General features: G+C 40.2%; 1 long non-coding RNA gene across 1 annotated transcript in view; it reads left to right on the forward strand.

Moving 5' to 3' along the window:
• The window catches only part of LOC131816077 (uncharacterized), a 129,661-nt gene that overhangs the window by 36,627 nt on the left and 71,614 nt on the right, over nt 1–21,420 (forward strand). Inside the window, exon 2 of the long non-coding RNA XR_009347940.1 lies at nt 3,710–3,813. This is a non-coding gene — a long non-coding RNA (uncharacterized LOC131816077). The remainder of the gene's footprint in view (nt 1–3,709; nt 3,814–21,420) is intronic.

Below are 21,420 nucleotides of genomic sequence, written 5' to 3' on the forward strand. Positions count from 1 at the left end.
CTAAGCCCAGCAGGAGAAGAGAAATCATAAAGATCAGAGCAGAAATCAATGAAATAGAAACCAAAAAAACAATAGAACAAATCAACGAAACTAGGAGCTGGTTCTTTGAAAGAATTAATAAAATTGATAAACCCCTGGCCCGACTTATCAAAAAGAAAAGAGAAAGGACCCAAATAAATAAAATCATGAATGAAAGAGGAGAGATCACAACTAACACCAAGGAAATACAAACTATTATAAGAACATACTATGAGCAACTCTACGGCAATAAATTTGACAATCTGGAAGAAATGGATGCATTCCTAGAAACATATAAACTACCACAACTGAACCATGAAGAAATAGAAAGCCTGAACAGACCCATAACCAGTAAGGAGATTGAAACAGTCATTAAAAATCTCCAAACAAACAAAAGCCCAGGGCCAGACGGCTTCCCGGGGGAATTCTACCAAACATTTAAAGAAGAACTAATTCCTATTCTCCTGAAACTGTTCCAAAAAATAGAAATGGAAGGAAAACTTCCAAACTCATTTTATGAGGCCAGCATCACCTTGATCCCAAAACCAGACAAGGATCCCACCAAAAAAGAGAGCTATAGACCGATATCCTTGATGAACACAGATGCGAAAATACTCAACAAAATACTAGCCAATCGGATTCAACAGTACATTAAAAAGATTATTCACCAAGACCAAGTGGGATTTATTCCAGGGCTGCAAGGTTGGTTCAACATCCGCAAATCAGTCAATGTGATACAACACATCAATAAAAGTAAGAACAAGAACCATATGATACTCTCAATAGATGCTGAAAAAGCATTTGACAAAGTACAACATCCCTTCCTGATCAAAACTCTTCAAAGTGTAGGGATAGAGGGCACATACCTCAATATCATCAAAGCCATCTATGAAAAACCCACCGCAAATATCATTCTCAATGGAGAAAAACTGAAAGCTTTTCCGCTAAGGTCAGGAACACGGCAGGGATGTCCATTATCACCACTGCTATTCAACATCGTACTAGAGGTCCTAGCCTCAGCAATCAGACAACAAAAGGAAATTAAAGGCATCCAAATCGGCAAAGAAGAAGTCAAATTATCACTCTTCGCAGATGATATGATACTATATGTGGAAAACCCAAAAGACTCCACTCCAAAACTGCTAGAACTTATACAGGAATTCAGTAAAGTGTCAGGATATAAAATCAATGCACAGAAATCAGTTGCATTTCTCTACACCAACAGCAAGACAGAAGAAAGAGATATTAAGGAGTCAATCCCATTTACAATTGCATCCAAAACCATAAGATACCTAGGAATAAACCTAACCAAAGAGACACAGAATCTATACTCAGAAAACTATAAAGTACTCATGAAAGAAATTGAGGAAGACACAAAGAAATGGAAAAATGTTCCATGCTCCTGGATTGGAAGAATAAATATTGTGAAAATGTCTATGCTACCTAAAGCAATCTACACATTTAATGCAATTCCTATCAAAGTACCATCCATCTTTTTCAAAGAAATGGAACAAATAACTCTAAAATTTATATGGAACCAGAAAAGACCTCGAATAGCCAAAGGGATATTGAAAAAGAAAGCCAACGTTGGTGGCATCACAATTCCGGACTTCAAGCTCTATTACAAAGCTGTCATCATCAAGACAGCATGGTACTGGCACAAAAACAGACACATAGATCAATGGAACAGAATAGAGAGCCCAGAAATAGACCCTCAACTCTATGGTCAACTAATCTTCGACAAAGCAGGAAAGAATGTCCAATGGAAAAAAGACAGCCTTTTCAATAAATGGTGCTGGGAAAATTGGACAGCCACATGCAGAAAAATGAAATTGGACCATTTCCTTACACCACACACAAAAATAGACTCAAAATGGATGAAGGACCTCAATGTACGAAAGGAATCCATCAAAATCCTTGAGGAGAACACGGGCAGCAACCTCTTCGACCTCTGCCGCAGCAACATCTTCCTAGGAACAACGCAAAAGGCAAGGGAAGCAAGGGAAAAAATGAACTACTGGGATTTCATCAAGATCAAAAGCTTTTGCACAGCAAAGGAAACAGTTAACAAAATCAAAAGACAACTGACAGAATGGGAGAAGATATTTGCAAACGACATATCAGATAAAGGACTAGTGTCCAGAATCTATAAAGAACTTAGCAAACTCAACACCCAAAGAACAAATAATCCAATCAAGAAATGGGCAGAAGACATGAACAGACATTTCTGCAAAGAAGACATCCAGATGGCCAACAGACACATGAAAAAGTGCTCCATATCACTTGGCATCAGGGAAATACAAATCAAAACCACAATGAGATATCACCTCACACCAGTCAGAATGGCTAAAATCAACAAGTCAGGAAATGACAGATGCTGGCGAGGATGCGGAGAAAGGGGAACCCTCCTACACTGTTGGTGGGAATGCAAGCTGGTACAGCCACTCTGGAAAACAGCATGGAGGTTCCTCAAAATGTTGAAAATAGAACTGCCCTATGACCCAGCAATTGCACTATTGGGTATTTACCCTAAAGATACAAATGTAGTGATCCAAAGGGACACATGCACCCGAATGTTTATAGCAGCAATGTCCACAATAGCCAAACTATGGAAAGAACCTAGATGTCCATCAACAGATGAATGGATCAAGAAGATGTGGTATATATACACAATGGAATACTATGCAGCCATCAAAAGAAATGAAATCTTGCCATTTGCAACAACATGGATGGAACTAGAGCGTATCATGCTTAGCGAAATAAGTCAAGCAGAGAAAGACAACTATCATATGATCTCCCTGATATGAGGAAGTGGTGATGCAACATGGAGGCTTAAGTGGGTAGAAGAATAAATGAAACAAGATGGGATTGGGAGGGAGACAAACCATAAGTGACTCTTAATCTCACAAAACAAACTGAGGGTTGCCGGGGGGAGGGGGTTGGGGAGAAGGGGGTGGGATTATGGACATTGGGGAGGGTATGTGATTTGGTGAGTGCTGTGAAGTGTGTAAACCTGGTGATTCACAGACCTGGGGATAAAAATATATGTATATAAAAAATATATGTTTATAAAAAATAAAAAAAAAAAAAAAAAAAAAAGAAAATCACTCTCAAAAAAAAAAAAAAAAAAAAAAAAAAAAAGAAAATAATATCTACAGTAGAAATCTTTTATATATATATACCAAACTATGTGAGATATATATATATATATATATATATATATATATATATATATATATAATCATTGCCTTAGAAAGGTCCAACAGGTAAACTTAATCTCATCAGGCTTCTATCAAATGTTGGTGTTAGCTATAGATCTTGGGCAAATGACTTCACCTCACATCCTTGGATGGAGGTAGTGACACTCAACACAGAGATAACGAACAGAAGAACCCCTGCACTATGGCACATGCACAGTGTGTTTTAGAAAATGGCAAATATACAGCATCCCTGTGATCAGGCTATCTGTTTGGGCTGAAAAATATATCTACCTTAAATAAACTCCTGGGGGAGAGGTCCAAGCCTCTCCTGTATACCATATAACTCAGTACTCTGTGGCTTTGACCACTGGTCTTTGGGTACAAAAGGAAATGAGTGATGGGAACCAGTGTGCAGAATTGTTTTAACCCATATGGACATGGTCTTCTTTATAATCTCAGTTCTAAAAAGAGGTACTTTCTCTCCTTTCCAGGGTTCTCTTCCTGTTGGGATTATGCCACATACCGGTTTTCAGTATTTGCTTAAGATGTGGCTGCTGATGAGTCAGAGGAGAGGAAAGAGACTCCAAAATGTGAGGTAACACACGGTTCTTGGGGCTGGAGTGAAGGAAGAGTTAAGAAGTTTCTTGGCCTGTGTTTGGTTAGAGGTGGAGGCTGATGCCTCCTTATGTGAGGATGAGAAAAGTTTTAGCAGCCTAGCTTCTAGTCTGTGTAGAGCAGTGTGACTTAGAGCAGAACTTCGCTGTCTTTAGTGTGCATATGGTTCTGGGGGTCGCGGTTATATTAAAAGCAGATTCTGACTTGTAAGGTCTGTAGCGTGACCTCAGACTCAGCCATTCTAATAAGCTTCCAAGAGCTGCATGCTACTGGTCCATGGACCACGCTCTGAGCACAGAGGGTTCAGGAAAGGTCAGAAGATGTGGCCTGAGTTTCTTAGGGTGCCATTTATGTCTGTAATCCTCATATTCCTTATCTTTAAAATGGGGAAACATAGCTCCAAAGCGGAGATGTTTAAAGGTGTATATTGCTTTGAATATTTGTAAAGGTATTTAGGAAAATTTAATGCAATTTAAACTGCATTTCTTGCAAAAATTTCATGTTTTAATGAAATTTAAACTTAAATTTAAGTGACCATTCCTATAGTACTTGTTTAATAAACAGCTTATTCTAAATGCAACAAACTCAACATATAGCTTTTAATACAGTTCAGATTTCTAAGTTAGGTTTAAAGGAACATGTGAATATAAAATGGGTTAATTTCATTTTGTTTAAAGCAAGAGCACTCTCTATCTTTTTTTCCTACTTGAGAAATTTAAAAAATTATTGTGGTCTGTAAGGGCTTGTTCCTCTTAATTAAAAAATCATCTGATTTGACGTAATGGAAGTTATTTGATCAGTCGGAATCGCTTGAAATTGACATTGGCAAAACCTACATCCACCTCTAATAGGACTCAAATGGCTTCAATTTATGGTCACTTGAAAATGGAGATTAAGAAAATCTATGAGAAGGATTTAAGAAAAACTTACACTAATAATTACCAAATGTTACTAGGTAGAAAGCAAACAAGACTAAAAAAAATTATAGCCTTCATGAAAAAGAGACAGTGATTTTTAAAGAAGAGCTTTGTAAATTCTGAAGCACTATGAAATGTCTTTTTGTAGACATTTCAAGGTGTCTAAAGATGTCAAGATCATAAAATTCAGAAAAATATCTAGGGTCAGAACTCTTTGTATAATTTATATCGGTCAATTAACATAATTCTTCCCACTCTGAAATTTTAGTTAATGTAATGTAATAGTAACAATAGTAATATTATAGAGTAACGTACAACTAATTCAATTTATAGACCCCACTTCTTACTGAAAGCAGTTGTAGTTGTTGCTAAAACACCTCTCCTCTAACTTTTGGGGAAGGCTTCAGAAAGTGGGGAGACTTTCCATTGCAGACCTTCCTATCCCATAGGTGAAAAAGGTATTGGTCCTCTTATACCAGGGGCTTTGACTTCAAAGCTCTGGATTGATTTGGACATCTAATTACTCCTGTACCTATATAGCTTTGTTCAGTTTCTCTAGCTTCCCAGCTTCTCAGAATAATAAAATCAAAGTTGGGGGTGACTGTGTATCTAGGGGATCAAGTCATAATGATCTAGCAGTCCTCCTCACTGTCTTGGAGAGAGGTAAAGACTGTGCTTTACTGAAACCAAATTGATGTAGACCATATGGTACATTAAGATTCGAGGGCTAAGAGGTGTAATCAGCTGGGACTACTTAAGAACCCCCAGGTCAGTGGTTCTCAAAGTATGGTCCCTAGATGAACAACATCAGCATCACACAGGGTCTTGTTAGAAATGCAAAATTTCAGGCCCTAACCCAGATCTGCTGGATCAGGAATGCTGGAGGGTGCACCCAGTACTGTCCTGTTTAATTTGCTCCTTGCGCCTGCCAGGTGATCCTGATGCACAATAAAACCAGAGAATCACTACTCCAGCCCAAGTCTTCCAGTAGAACCAGAGCCATCAAAAAAAAAGAAAAAAAAAAAAAAAAGAAGAACCAGAGCCATCTTGGCAACTTCTTTCCTCAGTACAACCCAAAATCAAGAGAAGAAAAAGAAAAAGAGGTTAAGGAAAGCCAGAAGGTAGCCTGATGTTTCAGCCTCTGCTCAAACAGATAAGAGAACGGCAATGCTCTTGGCATGGAAGCATCACAGTTTTTATGTTCATAAACTCATTTCTAGTAGTGGTCTGGGGCTGAGGAGGAAGACCTGGTCTGTAGCATTTGCTGATTTTTATGGTGTAAATGCTCCCACCATGTCTGATTTTGAGCTAACAACATGCATGTTGCTGAATACAAGGCTGGGAAGAGATGTTGCTGGTTGTCTCTCATAGGCTTTTTGAGTCACTGTCACTCCTTACACCAAAGGACAAAGAAACCCTTTCTCTCTAGCTCTATCATCTGTTGTCTGAAAGTCTCACCTTTGCTTAGCCAGATATACTCTCAGGAGAAAGTAAGTACATGTGGACTGACTCTCTCTCTCTTTCTCTCTCTCTCTCTATATATATATATATATATTTTATTTTTTATTTTATATATATATATATATATATATATTTTTTTTTTAAAGATTTTATTTATTTCTTCGACAGAGAGAGTGAGCACAAGTAGGGGGAACATCAGACACAGGGAGAGGGAGAAGCAGGCTCCCCGCCAAGCAGGGAGCCATGCAGGGCTTGATTGTAGGACCTTGGGATCATGACCTGAGTGGAAGGCAGACACTTAATGACTGAGCCACACAGGTACTCCTGCATATAGACTATTTTTACTTGTTATGTACTACTAGTATACTCTTAGTTTGGACCTTTTTTTTTTTTTTTTACAGACTTCCTTTTTCCTAGAGAATGAAGTAGGCTATAGCATGTAGTGGGGTGGAAGCAGGCAATCTGGACTAGGTGTTAGCTCATGTAGAGTCTAGCCTAGATTCTGTTGTTAATTAGCTGTGAGACCTTGATCAAATCACTTCTACTTTCTGACCTCAGTTTTCTCATCAGTAAAATGAAGGGCTGGCAGAATTATGATTAAAGGGTGTTCTATATCACCATGAATTCAAAAGTCTCTTTTTTTAGTGAGGATCAGTGAGATTTGGTTAGGCCCTTTGAGAGACAGGGCCAACCTGATGATGATGGAATTCCCTTGCTGAACCTAAATAGCCACATTGTAAGCTAAAACTCTCATAAACCAATCCCTTGGGAAAAAGGGACTCAAGTCTTTGTCATAGTCTTCAAATTGATACAGTAGAGTAATGGAAAGTATGTTGGCTTTGGTACTTGGCAGGTCTGGTTTTGAATTTGGTCCCAGCTACTTACTATTGTGTGACTAAGGAATATCACTCAACTTCTGAGAAACTTAGTTTCCTTATTTATAGGATGGGATAATAATACGTGCTTTAGGCTTGTGTGGGTATTAGATAGTGTGCCAAGACATAGCAAGCTTCCAGTAAATGATAAAAGTTATCATTTGTTACAGTATGATTAGTATCAACCAAAGCAAATTAGAAAAGAGAAATTGAAAATAATAAGAAACTCAAAGCCTTGTAGTTTAGAAACTACTGAGGGAATTAATATTATTTTGCTGGGCACCTGGGGAAGAATTAGGAGCTGTAGGTAGACTTCTAAAAAGACCAGTTTGCGCTCTACATCATGGAGAACGATTTCTCAGTCATGGCTGTTTGGAGGTACAATGGGCTGCGTTCAAAGGTTATGAGTAGCTGGTCACTGTGCGCACTCATTCTTAGGTCAGTGCTTCTCCAACTTTAATGTACCTGTGAACCTCCTGGGGAGTCTTGTTATAATGCACAGTATAATTCAGCTGGTGTGGGGTGGGGCCTTAGATTCCGCATTTCTAAGAAGCACCCAGGTGGTGCTGATGCTGCTGATGGATCCATTGATAGAGAGGGATGGTTGATCGTACTTGGAGTAGCAAAGTCTCACATGCATTCTTCACAGGGGAGATATCTTTTCCAAAGGGGTGAACATTAGTTGGAGAGCAGGGGCAAAAAAAAAACCCCCAAAACAAAAAAACTTACTTTTGCATATGTAAAGTATAGGTACACATATAGTACTTAAATAGCTATACAGTATTTCTATAGTAATAGAATTTTGTGGGGAGAAGCGATTAGGAGAAAATGTTTATTGGAGCTCCTGGGAGGAGAAGAGCTAGGAAAAAAGGTTGAGAATCACTGTGTTGTGCAAATGAATTAGCAGAGCCAGCCAGGACAGGCATGGGGTGGGAATAGGCAGTGCATGGTGGGGTGGGTAGGCAAGAGTGCTCTGTCTCCATTGAGCCATATACTTCCCAACCCTAAATAATACAGAGACTACCTAGGTACACATCTCAGCAGCCTGTCTGGCAACACTCATCTGATTGATCTACAAAGCTTGTCATGGCTCATTTGAGCTATTCTTCTCTTGATCAGAGTATCATCTGTTTTTCTCATTTCCCTCCTTTGGCATATTCATTATTTCTTTTAAGATTTTATTTATTTATTTGAAAGACAGAGATCGCAAGTAGGCAGAGAGACAGGCAGAGAGACAGGCAGAGGGAGAGAGAGGGAAGCAGGCTCCCTGCTGAGCAGAGAGCCTGATGCGGGACTCGATCCCAGGACCCTGGGATCATGACCTGAGCCGAAGGCAGAGGCTTTAACCCACTGAGCCACCCAGGCGCCCGGCATATTCATTATTTCTGATAAAGATTAAGGAGTCACTTACCTTCTGTCTTCTCTGGCATTTTCTTGCCTGATGCACGTGTGTCCTGTTGTTCTCACCAGACATGGCAGCAGGATACCTATAAACTGCCTCCAATGAGTATGTCCTGGGGTTGGCAAAGTTTTCTTAAAGAGCCAGATGATCAATATTTTAGACTTGCAGGCTGTGCAGCTAGTAAACTCTACTGTAATAGTGTAAAAGCAGCTATAGGCAGTGGACACTATCATGCTTCAATACAATTTTATTTTCAAAAATCATATGGTGGGCTGTACTTGGCATGTAGGTCATAGTTTGTCAGCTCTAGGTATATACTATTACCTGATTTTCAATTTTCTTTTTTCTTTTTTTCTAATTTTCAATTTCTACAAAATTTTCCTTTTCTCTTTAAAGTCCATTCTTGGGCTACTTGGGTGGCTTAGTCATTTGAGCATCTGACTCTTGGTTTTGCCTCAAATCTTGATCTCATGGTCCTGAGATAGGGCTCTAGCCCCCACCCCCTCCCAGCATCATCAGGCTCTGTGCTCAGTGGGGAATTTGGTTGAGATTCTCTCCCTCTCCTCCTCCTCCCCCCCCTCAAATAAATAAATAAAATCTTAAAAAAATAAAGTCCGTCCTTAACCCTCCCTTATTTTGTGAAGTTGGTCATGTCTCCATTTTTCCCATGTCCCCCCAAATCTAATATTTCCTTGGGAGTCTCATGGTGCTTATGATGAGGTCATGATGTCATGACAATTATACTTTGGCTCTTTCTCCTGATTAATAAGTTTATTGTATCCTTCAACATGGTAGATGAACAACTGTCCAAACCAGGATCACTCTGTCCTTGACCCAGTCACAGTGCTCCTCCACTGGTATTCAGAATAGTGTAGAAACATCAATGCATGAGTCTCTCTCTCTCTCTCTCTCTTTTTTTTTTTAAGATTTAATTTATTTATTTGACAGACAGAGATCACGAGTAGGCATAGAGGCAGGCAGTGGGGGGTGGGGTGGGAAGCGGGGCTCGATCCCAGGATCCTGAGATCATGACCTGAGCCGAAAGCAGAGGCTTAACCTACTGAGCCAACCAGGTGCCCCGACATCAATGCGTGAATCTTTACATAGACTTCTGTGGTTCAAGATCCAGTTGTGGCGCTTACTAGCCATGTGATCTCGGCCAACTATTTAATACGTGAGCCTCAGTCCTCTCATGAAATGACACCGAAAATAACTGGGGTTGTTGTGCAATAATATGAGGTAATACATGTGAAGTACCCAGTATTTAGTATACACAGTCAATTTATATTAACTAATTCTATGCAGAGATGTTCAGGCATATAGATTACCTGGGGCAGGCTTGCTCAAGAGGTCTATTTTTATGGGGGCACCTGGGTGGCTCAGTGGGTTAAAGCCTCTGCCTTTGGCTTAGGTCATGATCTCAGGGTCATGGGATTGAGCCCCGCATCAGGCTCTCTGCTTGGCAGGGAGCCTGCTTCCCTCTCTCTCTCTGCCTGCCTCTCTGCCTGCTTGTGATCTCTCTCTCTCTCTGTGTCAAATAAATAAAATCTTAAAAAAAAAAAAAGAGGTCTATTTTTATGAATTAATTCAGGGGGAAAAGGTTTATGTGGGATCCTGGGGGGGGGAGAGAATCGTGGAGTGGGGAAGGAATGGGTAGTATAGAGTCTTGTTACTGGAAATGGGGCCAGTGGACCCTGTTCTAGTTTATTCACTTTATTTATTTTTTATTTTTTCCCCAAATCTTATAATCAGCTTTACTCAAAAGTTTTCAAAAATGTACCCCTGGTCCATGCAAAAGGTCAAATCTGCCAGATACTCATACTGGCTGTAGGTGAACTCAATTATACCTGTAGTTAGGCAACGCCCAGGGTCAACTGTGAGGGCTTGACATGCATTCTTGAGTCTTTATCACAGTCCTCTTCACTGTGATTCAACAAATATGCCTGACTTTGTGAAGCTTACATTCTAGCAGGGAACAGACGGTAGGTACACAAGTGAATAAATCATCTAGTTTGTCTTAAACCTCTTTAACAGTGACCACGAGCACTGTGGTTACTCACTTTAAAAACATTTAGTTTTCATTATTTCTACAGATGATACCACAAAATAGTCTAGAACAAGTAGATTTGCTTTTAAGTAACACACAGAAAAAGAGTGTCGTGTTTTTTTTAGCCATCGTCCTTTGCCTGGGAGTTGGGAGGAGGCTCTGTGCTCATTTCAGCGGTGCTGTCGTTGATCAGAGTACACTGGGATGTAATCGTGGCAAATGCACTCAGGGTAAGTTTGTGGGTCCGTCAAGAAATTAGTCCCACTGGGTCTTATTTTTGTAAATTCTGTATTTCTTAGTTTGACCACCATGATGGTTTTACTGTATGTCTGTAAATTTGGCATTTCTCCCTTTAAAGCGGAAATCCATCCAATCACCTATGTAATAAGTAGAATTTGGCAGAAGTGATTCTCTGTGACTTCTGAACATCTGAAGATAGGTCATAAAAAGGACAGCTTCTGCCTGGCTTGCTCTGTATGTCTTAGCTCACTCCTGGGAGAGCTAGGTGGTTTGTCATGAGGACGCTCAAGCAGCCCCAGGGAGAGGCCAAGGCCGGGAGGAACCAAGCCATCACCAATGTGCTGCTCCTTGAATGAATCCCTTTGGAAATGGATTCTCAGTTCAGGGCAAGCCTTTGGATGGCTCACTCCTGCTGACATCTTGACCACAACCTCATGAGAGCTCCTGAGTCAGAACTAACCAGTTAGGCCCTTTGCAGATTCCTGGCTGCTAGAACTGTGAGAGAATGTTTCTTGGTTGTTCCCACCCACCCAAGTTTTTGAGTAATTTTGTTATGCTATTGTAGATAACCAATGCAGAATTGATTCTTAAAAATAGGGTGCTACCAAAAAAAGCTAAAACATCAGAGTGGCAAATGGAAGCTGGGAGGGCCTTAAAGAGTGTTTGGGGGAAAGCCTCATGAGCTCTGAAGACACTGTTAACAGAAGCCCGATGGTCCTCAAGGTGGCTGGCCTGAGGAGGGAAAGAAAATGAAGATTCTATTGGAGGAAAGGCGTGCTTGCTCTTTAGTGGCCGAAGGCTTAGCCACACTGTCACTTGTGTTAATGTGAAAAGTAGAGAACATAATGTAGGAGCTGGCTCATCCAGCTAAGGAGGTTACAGGCTATGTGTTGAAGGTGCTGCCTGGATTCTGTTTGCTGCTTTTGGTAAAAGGCTATAAAGAGCGATTATAATATTTATTATTTACTGAGAAAATTGACATACGTCACAGCATAAATTTAAGGCACACAGCATGATGGTTCAGTTTATATATGTTGTGGTTATTATAATGGGTTCAGCTACTGTCTATCTTATCATTACAGATATGATAAAAAGGAGAGAAAGGAGAAAAGAAAAAAACTTCTTGTGATGAAAGCTCTTAGGATTCACTCTCTTAAATTTCGTATATATCATACACAATGCTAGTTACAGTCATTGTGTTGTACATCACATGTCTACTACTTATTTATCTTATAATAGGAAGTTTGTACCTTTTGGCCACTTTTTTTCTATTTCCCCCTGCCCCTGTGCTCCACTCCTGGTAACCACAAGTCTGATCCCTTTTTCCTTTTTTTCTTTTGAAGATTTTATTTATTTATTTGACAGAGAGAGAGAGAGAGCACAAGTAGGCAGAGAGGCAGGCAGAGAGAGAAGGGAAAGCAGGCTCTCTGCTAAGCAGAGAGCCTGATGTGGGGCTCAATTCCAGGACCCTGAGATCCTGACCTGAGCTGAAGGAGAGACTTTAACCCACTGAGCCACCCAGGCGCCCCCGATCTCTTTTCCTCTAAGTTTTGAGATTCCACATAAAAAGACAAAAAGCATTTCTTTTTGTCTGATCTATTTCACTTAGCATAATACCTTTAAGTTCCCTCCAAGTTGTTGAAAATGGTAGAATTTCCTCATTTTTTTGTGGCTGAATAATATTTCATTGTGTGTCTGTCCCACAACTTCTTTATCCATGCATCGATTGGTGGACACAGGTTGTTTCCGTGTCTTGGTTATTGTAAGTGATGCTCAAGCAACCTTTTGAAGAAGCTTTGGTGCAGAGGAACAAAGGCTGCTCACAAAACCCAGCACCAGTTTCCAGACATGTGAACAAGCCTCCTTGAAAGTGAACCCTCCAGTTTCATTTGAACTTTGTAACGACTGAAGCCTTGCTCAATTATAATATCCCTGGAGTATAGTTTTGCTATCAGAATACTGAACCATTTCAGGTGTACATTTCATTGACTTTTAGTAACTTGGTGATGTAATCATCAACACTGATCAATTTAGGAGCATTTATATCTCCCCAATAAAATCCCTCATGTTCATTTATAATTAACCCTCTTTCCTACTTCCAGATCTGGACAACTATTAATCTACTTCCTGACTCTATTAATTTGCCTTTTTTGGACATTCTGTGGAAATGGACTCTTAGTATGTGGTCCCTTGTGTCTGGTTTTTCATTTAGCATAATGTTTTTGAGGTTCATCTGTGTTGTAGCCTGAATTCACAGTTTGTTCCTTTTCTTTGCTGAATAGCCTTCTGTGATATGGGTATCAGAGCTCGTTTTATTAGCTGATGGATGTTTGGGTTGTTTCCAGTTTGGGGCTGTTGTGAATAAAGACGCTATGAATAGTCACATGTAAGTCTCTGTGCATACGTGTTTTTAGTTCTCAGTTACACACTTAGCTATGGAATTAAGTATGATGACTCTGTTCTTCTTTTTGAAGAACCTCCAAACTTTTCCTCAGTGGCTGCTCCATTTCACATTGCCACCAGCAAGATGGGTGTTCCTTTTCCTCCACATATTTCAGGGGGTGTGAGATGCCATCCTATCGTGGCTTTAATTTGCATTTCTCTAACGAGTGATGTTGAGCATCTATTCTTGTGCTTATTGGCCGTCTGTGTATCTTCTTTTGTGAAATGTCTATTCATATCTTTTGATTGATTTTATTATTGGGCTGTTTGTCTTCTTGAGTTCTATGTGTTCTTTTTAAATTCTTGGTGCTTTTTAAAAAAATTCTTAAGTCCTTTATCAGATGAGTATTTTGTAAATATTTTCCCTCAGGCTGTTGCTTAGCTTTTCATCATCTTTCGAAGGACCAAAGTTTGGACCATTTTGATGAGGTACAGTTTATCTTTCTCCCCTGTTTGAGAGTCAAGTGTCATATCTATAAAAATCTTTGCTTAACCTGAGGTCTTGAAGATTTCTTCCTATATTTTCCTCTAACTGTTTTGTGTTTTAGTTCTTAAGTTCAAGTATATGATCTGTTTTGAGTTAACACTTGTGTATTTTGTGAGGTGAGGGTCTGAGTTCAATTTTCTTAACATCGATTCTTGAGGGGCTCCTGGGTGGCTCAGTGGGTTAAAGCCTCTGCCTTTGGCTTGGGTCATGATCCCAGGGTCCTGGGATCCGGCTCTCTGCTCAGCAGGGAGCCTGCTTCCCTTCCTCTCTCTCTGCTTGCCTCTCTGCTTACTTGTGATCTCTGTCTGTCAAATAAATAAATAAAAATATTTTAAAAAAAAATTGCTTCTTGAACAAACCTGGCTTTTTCCCAAAGAATTGCCCTGTACCTTTTTAAGGATCAATTGACTGTAAATCTCAGTACTTATTTCTGGCATGGTGCCACACTGATCTTGATAACTATAGCTTTATAATATGCTTTGAAATTGGGACATGAAGTTCCTACAACCTTGCTTTTTTCTTTTTTTCTCCCCAAATTGTTTTGTCTAGTCTAGACGTTTTACATTTTTCACATAAATTGTAGGATCTGTCAAACTGCTCCGTATTTTGACAGGAATCTCGGTGGGAGACTCTGAGCCAGAACTACCAAGCCAGTGACCCATCCTTGACCCACGGGGATGATGATGATAAATGTCTGTTCTTAAGTCACAAATTTTTAGATAGTTTGCTTCGGAGGAATAGATAACTAATAAACTAATAATACCACCCTCTTCTATTTAGCATGCCTGTGCATAATATTTGGCATCCCTAAACATCCTGCTTTTCTCATATTTGAAGATTTGCTGTTATTGAGGAAAATAAAAGATGTGGTAGGTGGCAGAAGTAAGAGAACTAGGGATAGGAGGGAAGGGTAGGGCATGGAGTAGAGAGAGGTCTGGAGCAGCAGTGAGCCAACTGTGGCCTGAGGGCCAAATGCCATTTTTAAGAATGCCTGTTATATTTTTATGTTTAAAAAAAAAAAGAAAGAAAGAAATGACCGTGTGATAGAGAATTTGTGTGACTTTTTATGGAAAAAGTTTGCTGACCCCTCATTGAGAACACTAGAGGTGGATCTGAAATGAAGATAAAGGTTTTAGTTGTAGTTGTGATGTTGTTTTTATGATGTACAATTAACGTACTGTGTTTTGTTAATTTCCGGTGTACGATATAATGGTATCACCATAAACCTGACAGAATGGCAGGAATAAAAAAGACAAGAAATAACAAATGTTGGCAAAGATGTGGAGAAAAAAGAACCCTTCTACCCTCTTGGCAGGGATGCAAACTGGTGCAGCCACTGCAGAAAACAGTATGGAGGTTCTCAAAAAATTAAAAACAGAAATAGCATGTGATCCAGTAATTCCACTACTGGGTATTTACTCAAGGAAAACAAAAACACTAATTTGAAAAGCTATGTTTACCCCTATGTTTACTGAAGCATTATTTGAAACAAACAAGATATGAATCAACCTAAGTGTCCATTGATAGATGAATGGATAAAGAAGATATTGTATACATATAAATTATGGAGTATTACTCAGCTATAAAAAAGGATGAGATTTTTGCATTTGCTACAACAGGGCTGGACCTAGAGGGTATAATGCTGTTCAGATGGAGAATGACAAATACCATATGATTTCACTCATGTGGAAAACAAGAAACAAAACAAATGAGCAAACAAAAGAAACAACAACCAAAACAACACAGTCTTTTAAATACAGAGAACAAATTGAAGATAAAGGTTTTGGAGTTGTGAACATCTAGGTAATATTTGAAGTTATGGGAAGAGATGGTTTGATATTTGGATCTAGGGCTTGGTTCCTGCATATGTTATCACTGGGGAAGAGATAAATCTTGGGCTTCCCCAGGCAAAGTATCAGAGATACAAGTAGGTCATTTGGGTCTGTCCCTACCAAGCCTGGGGTCAAGGGGGACTCGTTACTGCTTATGCTCCCTCCCAGTAGGCTGAGAGTCCTGCTACCACCGGGTTCTTTCCAGGCCTTGGTTCTCAGGTGTAGGAATGGGACATGGGCTCTCATGGGGAAAGTTCTTCAAGGTGTAGAGGGCTGAACCTAACATACCTGTGCCCAAGTAAAGACTTATAAGTGATGTACCTTCCCAGCCGGTTGTAAGCTCTGCCTCTGTTCTATCCTTCTCTTCTGAGGAATAGGTATTAGTCATGCATCCCCTGAGTAGATTGGGAATTTGGATTATTTTTTTTTATTTTATTTATTTATTTGAAAGAGAGAGAGTGAGCACGAGCAGGGGGATGGCAGTGGGAGAGGGAGAGGGAGAATCTCAAGCAGACTCTTCGCTGAGTGTAGAGTCTGACGCAGGGCTTGATCCCAGGACCCTGAGATCATGACCTGAGCAGAAACCAAGAATCTGACACTCAACCAACTGAGTGACGTAGGTGCTTTGGAGGTTCTGTCATTCTATTCTTTTCTTTTCTTTTTTCTTTTCTTTCTTTCTTTCTTTTTAAAAAAATTTTATTTATTTATTTGACAGAGAGAGATCACAAGTAGGCAGAGAGGTAGGCAGAGAGAGAGGGAAGCAGGCTCCAGCTGAGCAGAGAGCCCGATTGGGGCTCAATCCTAGGACCCTGAGACTGTGACCTGAGCTGAAGGCAGAGGCTTAACCCATTGAGCCACCCAGGCACCCCGAGGTTCTGTCATTCTTAAATGTATTTGGATTGACCCCAGATATCAGAGCCGAAGAACAAGAGAGGACACACCACTGGTACTGTACCCAGTCGCGTGGCTACCTGTTCTGTACCAGAATTACTCTAATAATTGAAAGAACCTACATTGCCCCTGCCAATGTCTGTGGAAGTAACCATGTAAGTCGTCCAGATCTGAAGAGCAAAAAATGTGTTCCATTCTGTGAGATGCCTCTTTCTGTGGGTTTGATTGCCGTCCATCTTTCAAAGCACCACGGACTCAGCACTCTGAGTATGCGCAGACCTCTCTGCCTCATGCTTTGCACATCCCGGCAGCTGTAACCCAAATCCGTGTTTCCTCTCAGTTAAATGGCGGTCAGCTCTTCAATCTGTGTTTAATTATGAGTGGAAGGGATGGCGTTCCACTTTGTTTAGCATAAGTAACAAATACAGTGATACCAGCTTCATTCATTGCTTGTGTTCCCAGGGAGACGGAGGGCAGGAGTGTAGACCTTTCAGCAGATTTCTCTGCTATAGTGGAAGAAACTCCAGGTTTGGGATACAAAGAACTGGGTAAAAGTCCTAGCTTTGAGTGACCTTGAATAGTCATTTAACCTGATTGAGCTTCGGGTTACTTAATTGTTATCGTGGGCATCACACTGAGGATTACATGTGATGGAGTTTAAAAAGGAAGGCATCATTACCCTGTAAATTTCTACACCTAAGGAAAGGGATGTTTTTATTTTGTTTTCAAAGGTGGGGAAATAGTTCAAATCTTTGTCTATTGACAATGTAGAGTTTCTGTTTATCATAATTCATATCACAGATTACATAAGTGAACAGGGAGTTCCAAGTTGAGGTTACTGTGTTTCTCAAGAGAATCCAATTACATCCAGTTAACAAACTCTTTTCATAAACAGATGGCTCTCTGGAACTGATGATAGATGGCGGGGGAGGTGAACTTGCTATGTTCTTCCCACCTAAAGTGAAAGAACTTTATGAGTCTTGGCTAAAGCAGAGGAGGATCAGCCCCAAAGAAATACTATAGTGCTCAGGGTCTTCTTCCCACATACTCTTTTTCCTCTGAAGTTGGTTTGCCTTTTTTTAATTTTTTTATTTTTTTTTATTTTTGAAGAATCAGTCCCTTGGGAAGAAAACTCAGTCTCTACCAGTGTTTTCAATAGAATTAATTTCAACCACTCCAGGTCAAATGCAGTGGGAAAGTGGGTTTGACTTTGCTCATGAAACAAACATATTTGTTCCTTCATTTCATCATTCCCCTTAAGAAAGTTGGGGCCTCATTGAAAAGCTTTTAAATTGGCAGGACCCAATACTTGTTGAATTTCTTTCATGGGCACAAGGGGTTGGGTAGGCCACCTCTGGCTTTAGGTCTTTTAGTCTGCGGAAACATCGAGTCTGCCCTTATAAGATAAAAATCTTGGGTTGAAACCCAGATCTATAGGCAACTAGCTTGGTGGTGTGAAGCTTAGACAATAAGTGGGACATAAAGGAGTTTCCTTGGAATCACTTGCACTGGCTACCTTTCCTTTGCAGTTCTGCTATTGTTTCCAGACAGAATGGCTAAAGGTTATTTCTGATCCCTTGAGAACGCTATCAGGATTTATATCAGTAATTAAAAGCATGCTGCGTGAGGTGGCTGAATGTATCCAACAGTACAAATTTAGGCAGGAAACAGTGAGTTACTCCCATTCACTCCCAAACCACTATGGCACTTATTTGAACACTTTATCTTGGTCCAGCTGCCAGAAAACTTTTCATTCTCTTCCCTTACACACAGGGAGCCGCCTTTCCTTGGCTATCTGAACTCGGAAACATTTAACATTCTCCCAGGAAATAACTCCATTCAAAGCCATTGTTTTTAAGTGCTGGAGTGATTGACTTGAAAGTAACTTGCGTAAATCAGTGCTGTTGATTACTAAACACAATGGTAATTACTAGGGAGGATAATAAAAACACAACATAGTTGTATGAATAATATGTCACAATTGAAAGTAGAACGTATAATGGCCTTTTAACTGCACTATGTGCTATTAAAAGAACAGGGTTGGCAAGAAGGTGGCTTTTGCATGCTTATGCTGATTTTGCTGTTTCCCCACAAGGCAAGTATGGTTAAGTGAGCACACTTTCCCCCTTCTGCACCTAGAGGCCTCAGGAATCCTCAACTAGTACCTCAGGTTGTCATTGTCAATCAATTGGATTTGCACAAAGATGCGAATGATTTTCTGTCCTAATTATGGAGTATGTTTTCATACACTAGACTGTGAGTCATTTGAAGATGGGGTTCTTGGATTCACCTCTGTATTCCTAGACTCAGTGCTTTACCTATAATGATCAGTCGGCAAATAGTTATTAAATGGAACACCTGACAGTGCTCTATTACTAACTGCTCTACTGAGTCAGGAAGAGCTTCCCAACTTCTGTGTCTGGGTGTCAGATGGGCTATAGGTAAGCAGACATCCCATCTCCTTTCGTTGTCAGGGCCTAAAATGGTCTGAGAGTAGTCAGAGACCCAAGAGAATGGCTTCCAGCTGTGGGCAGCCTCATCTAATTATCCCATTGTGCCCTCACATCTTTTCTGTTCTTGTCATGATGTGAAAAGGATTGAGGGAAAGGTTGGGAAGCACTAGGTTAGATGTCCCTCTGTAGATCACATTAAAAAACCACACTGATATTAGGTTATCTAGAGAATAACTCTTTATTCAATTATGAAGTATCTCAATTCCTGAAGATCTCAGATAATCACAAGCAGAAAAATTTTGTCAGTAAAGCGAGGAAGGAATTATCGCAATCAAATCCTCGTGTGTGTGTGTGAACCAAGCAGCAACATAGGAAGTTCTTGCAGCTTGCAGAAGGGTCTCTCATCTCTCAGTAGCTATCACCAAGAAATTCTATGCATACTGATTAGAAAGTATTAATGACCTTTTTCTGTGCAGGGATATAAGTAATCTTCCTGGAAGATAAATTCTATAAATCTCCAAAGAGAAATGAGACCTTTCTTCTATTTTCTGGTCATGCTCTCTGAATTCTTAATGTGGTAAAGAAATGTTTAGAACCAACGTCAAAGGCACGAGCTGACATCAGGGCCATCTTTTTGAAATCGGGACTATCTCTGAAAATCCGGGACATATAGTTCCCATCTTCTTATGGAAATGTATGTGCCCCAGCAGTGTTTTTTTTTTTTTCCAAGATTTTATTACTTTGGCAGAGAGAGAGAGAGAGAGAGATCACAAGTAGGCAGAGAGCCAGCAGAGAGAGAGAGGGGAGGACGCAGGCTCCCTGCAGAGCAGAGAGCCCGACTTGGGGCTCGATCCCAGGACCCTGGGATCACGACCTGAGCCGAAGGTAGAGGCCTCAACCCACTGAGCCACCCAGGCCCCCCCCTCCCCCAGCAGTGTTCTTAATGAGGTATTTGTAGGTTGTGTGTAACATCAGGGGAGGAAGGCATGGATGAGGTGCTCTGGTGCTTTAGTCATGGCAAGTTTCTAATGTGCAGTGGAGAAAGAATGCACATGAAGACAGACAGAGTTGGATTTAAATCCTGTCTATTTTCTTCCTAGCTATATGGTTTGGAGGACTAAGCCTCAATTTTCAATCATAAAATTTCAACCACAATTTTAATTGTAAGAAACACCCAAACAATGTGTACTATATACGTTGCTGGGAGGCTAATGAGATAATGTAGACAAAGCACTAAAATATCTGGCACGGTTAGAGTCTTGTATACTCCTGGGTCACCCCCATGACCCAGTGACAACCAGACCACCAGACAGGACAGACAGAGGCTTGGCTGGGTAGCAAAGTTAAGGCCCTTGAAGCCTAACAGACACACACTACTATAGTGCTAGTGACAGAAAGCATTGCTGCTGGGGTGTTGGGAGACTTGGATGAGGAGCTCTATGTGAGAATTCTCTGTGTGTAAGGCAAAATTCCTCCTCCTTGGTGTATACTTCCTGTATTATCTCCTCCCCTCGAGCATGAGTGGCAATTGTGAATATGATGGGATGGCACTCTTGTTACTATGTTATATGGCACACTTAAGGAGAAAGTGGGATTATTCTTAATGGAACGGATCTAATCAGTAAGCCCTATAAAGAGATTGGGTTCTTCTTGAAGAAGGAAATCTGACATAGGGGAGGGGGGTGTTTTGATTGTTGTTGATGGCTTTGAAGATGAAGAGGGTCAAGTGGCAGGGACCTGAGAGTGACTTCTAGGACCTAAGAGCAGCCTTTAAGAGTTGAGAGAAACCTTTGTTGACAATGAGCAAGGGATAAAGAACTGAATGCTGCTGACAACCACATGAGCTAGAGGACCATGAGCTCCAGATGAGACACAACCTAGCTGGTACTTCCGTTGCAGCCTCTAAGACCCTGAGTGGAGAACAGAACTACACTGTGTCCAGACTTCTGATCTACAAAAATTATGAAATAAGTTAACACTCGTTAACTTATTTATAAGTTAGCTTATAGTAGTGTGTGTTAACACTCGTTAACTTATTTATAAGTTAACTTATAGTAGTGTATGTCTGTCAGGCTTCATTATGTTCCATTATGTTACTAAATTTGTGGTAATTTGTGTTGCAGCAATAGAAAAACTAATGACTTATTTTGAATTAATCCATTTGGGTATTTTCTCGTTAGTCTCATTCAGAGTTTTAAAGGATCTTATAGAATTATATAATATGTCCCACTCTACCAGGTATAATAGGTATCTTTTCATGCGTATCTTTCCAAATAGCTAATAAGTTCATTGATGGTGGGGTCTAGTTCTTGTCACTGTTCTTCCTTAAATTGTCCAGTGTAGTACTCAGTAAATATTTGTTGGGTTGAACATCTCTACAGTATTTGGCTTCCTACAAAGTATTCACAGTCTGATTTCATGTGATACTCACTGAGACTGTGATATTGAGGCAGGGTAGAGAAGGGAGCTGAAGTCAAAAGAAGAAGAGAGATTAACTCGTGTTTAAAAGGAAAAAAATCCCCGAACCCTCTTAATGCCAG

This window comes from Mustela lutreola, chromosome 15 (genome assembly GCF_030435805.1).
Source record: "Mustela lutreola isolate mMusLut2 chromosome 15, mMusLut2.pri, whole genome shotgun sequence".
Taxonomy (NCBI): Eukaryota; Metazoa; Chordata; class Mammalia; order Carnivora; family Mustelidae; genus Mustela; species Mustela lutreola.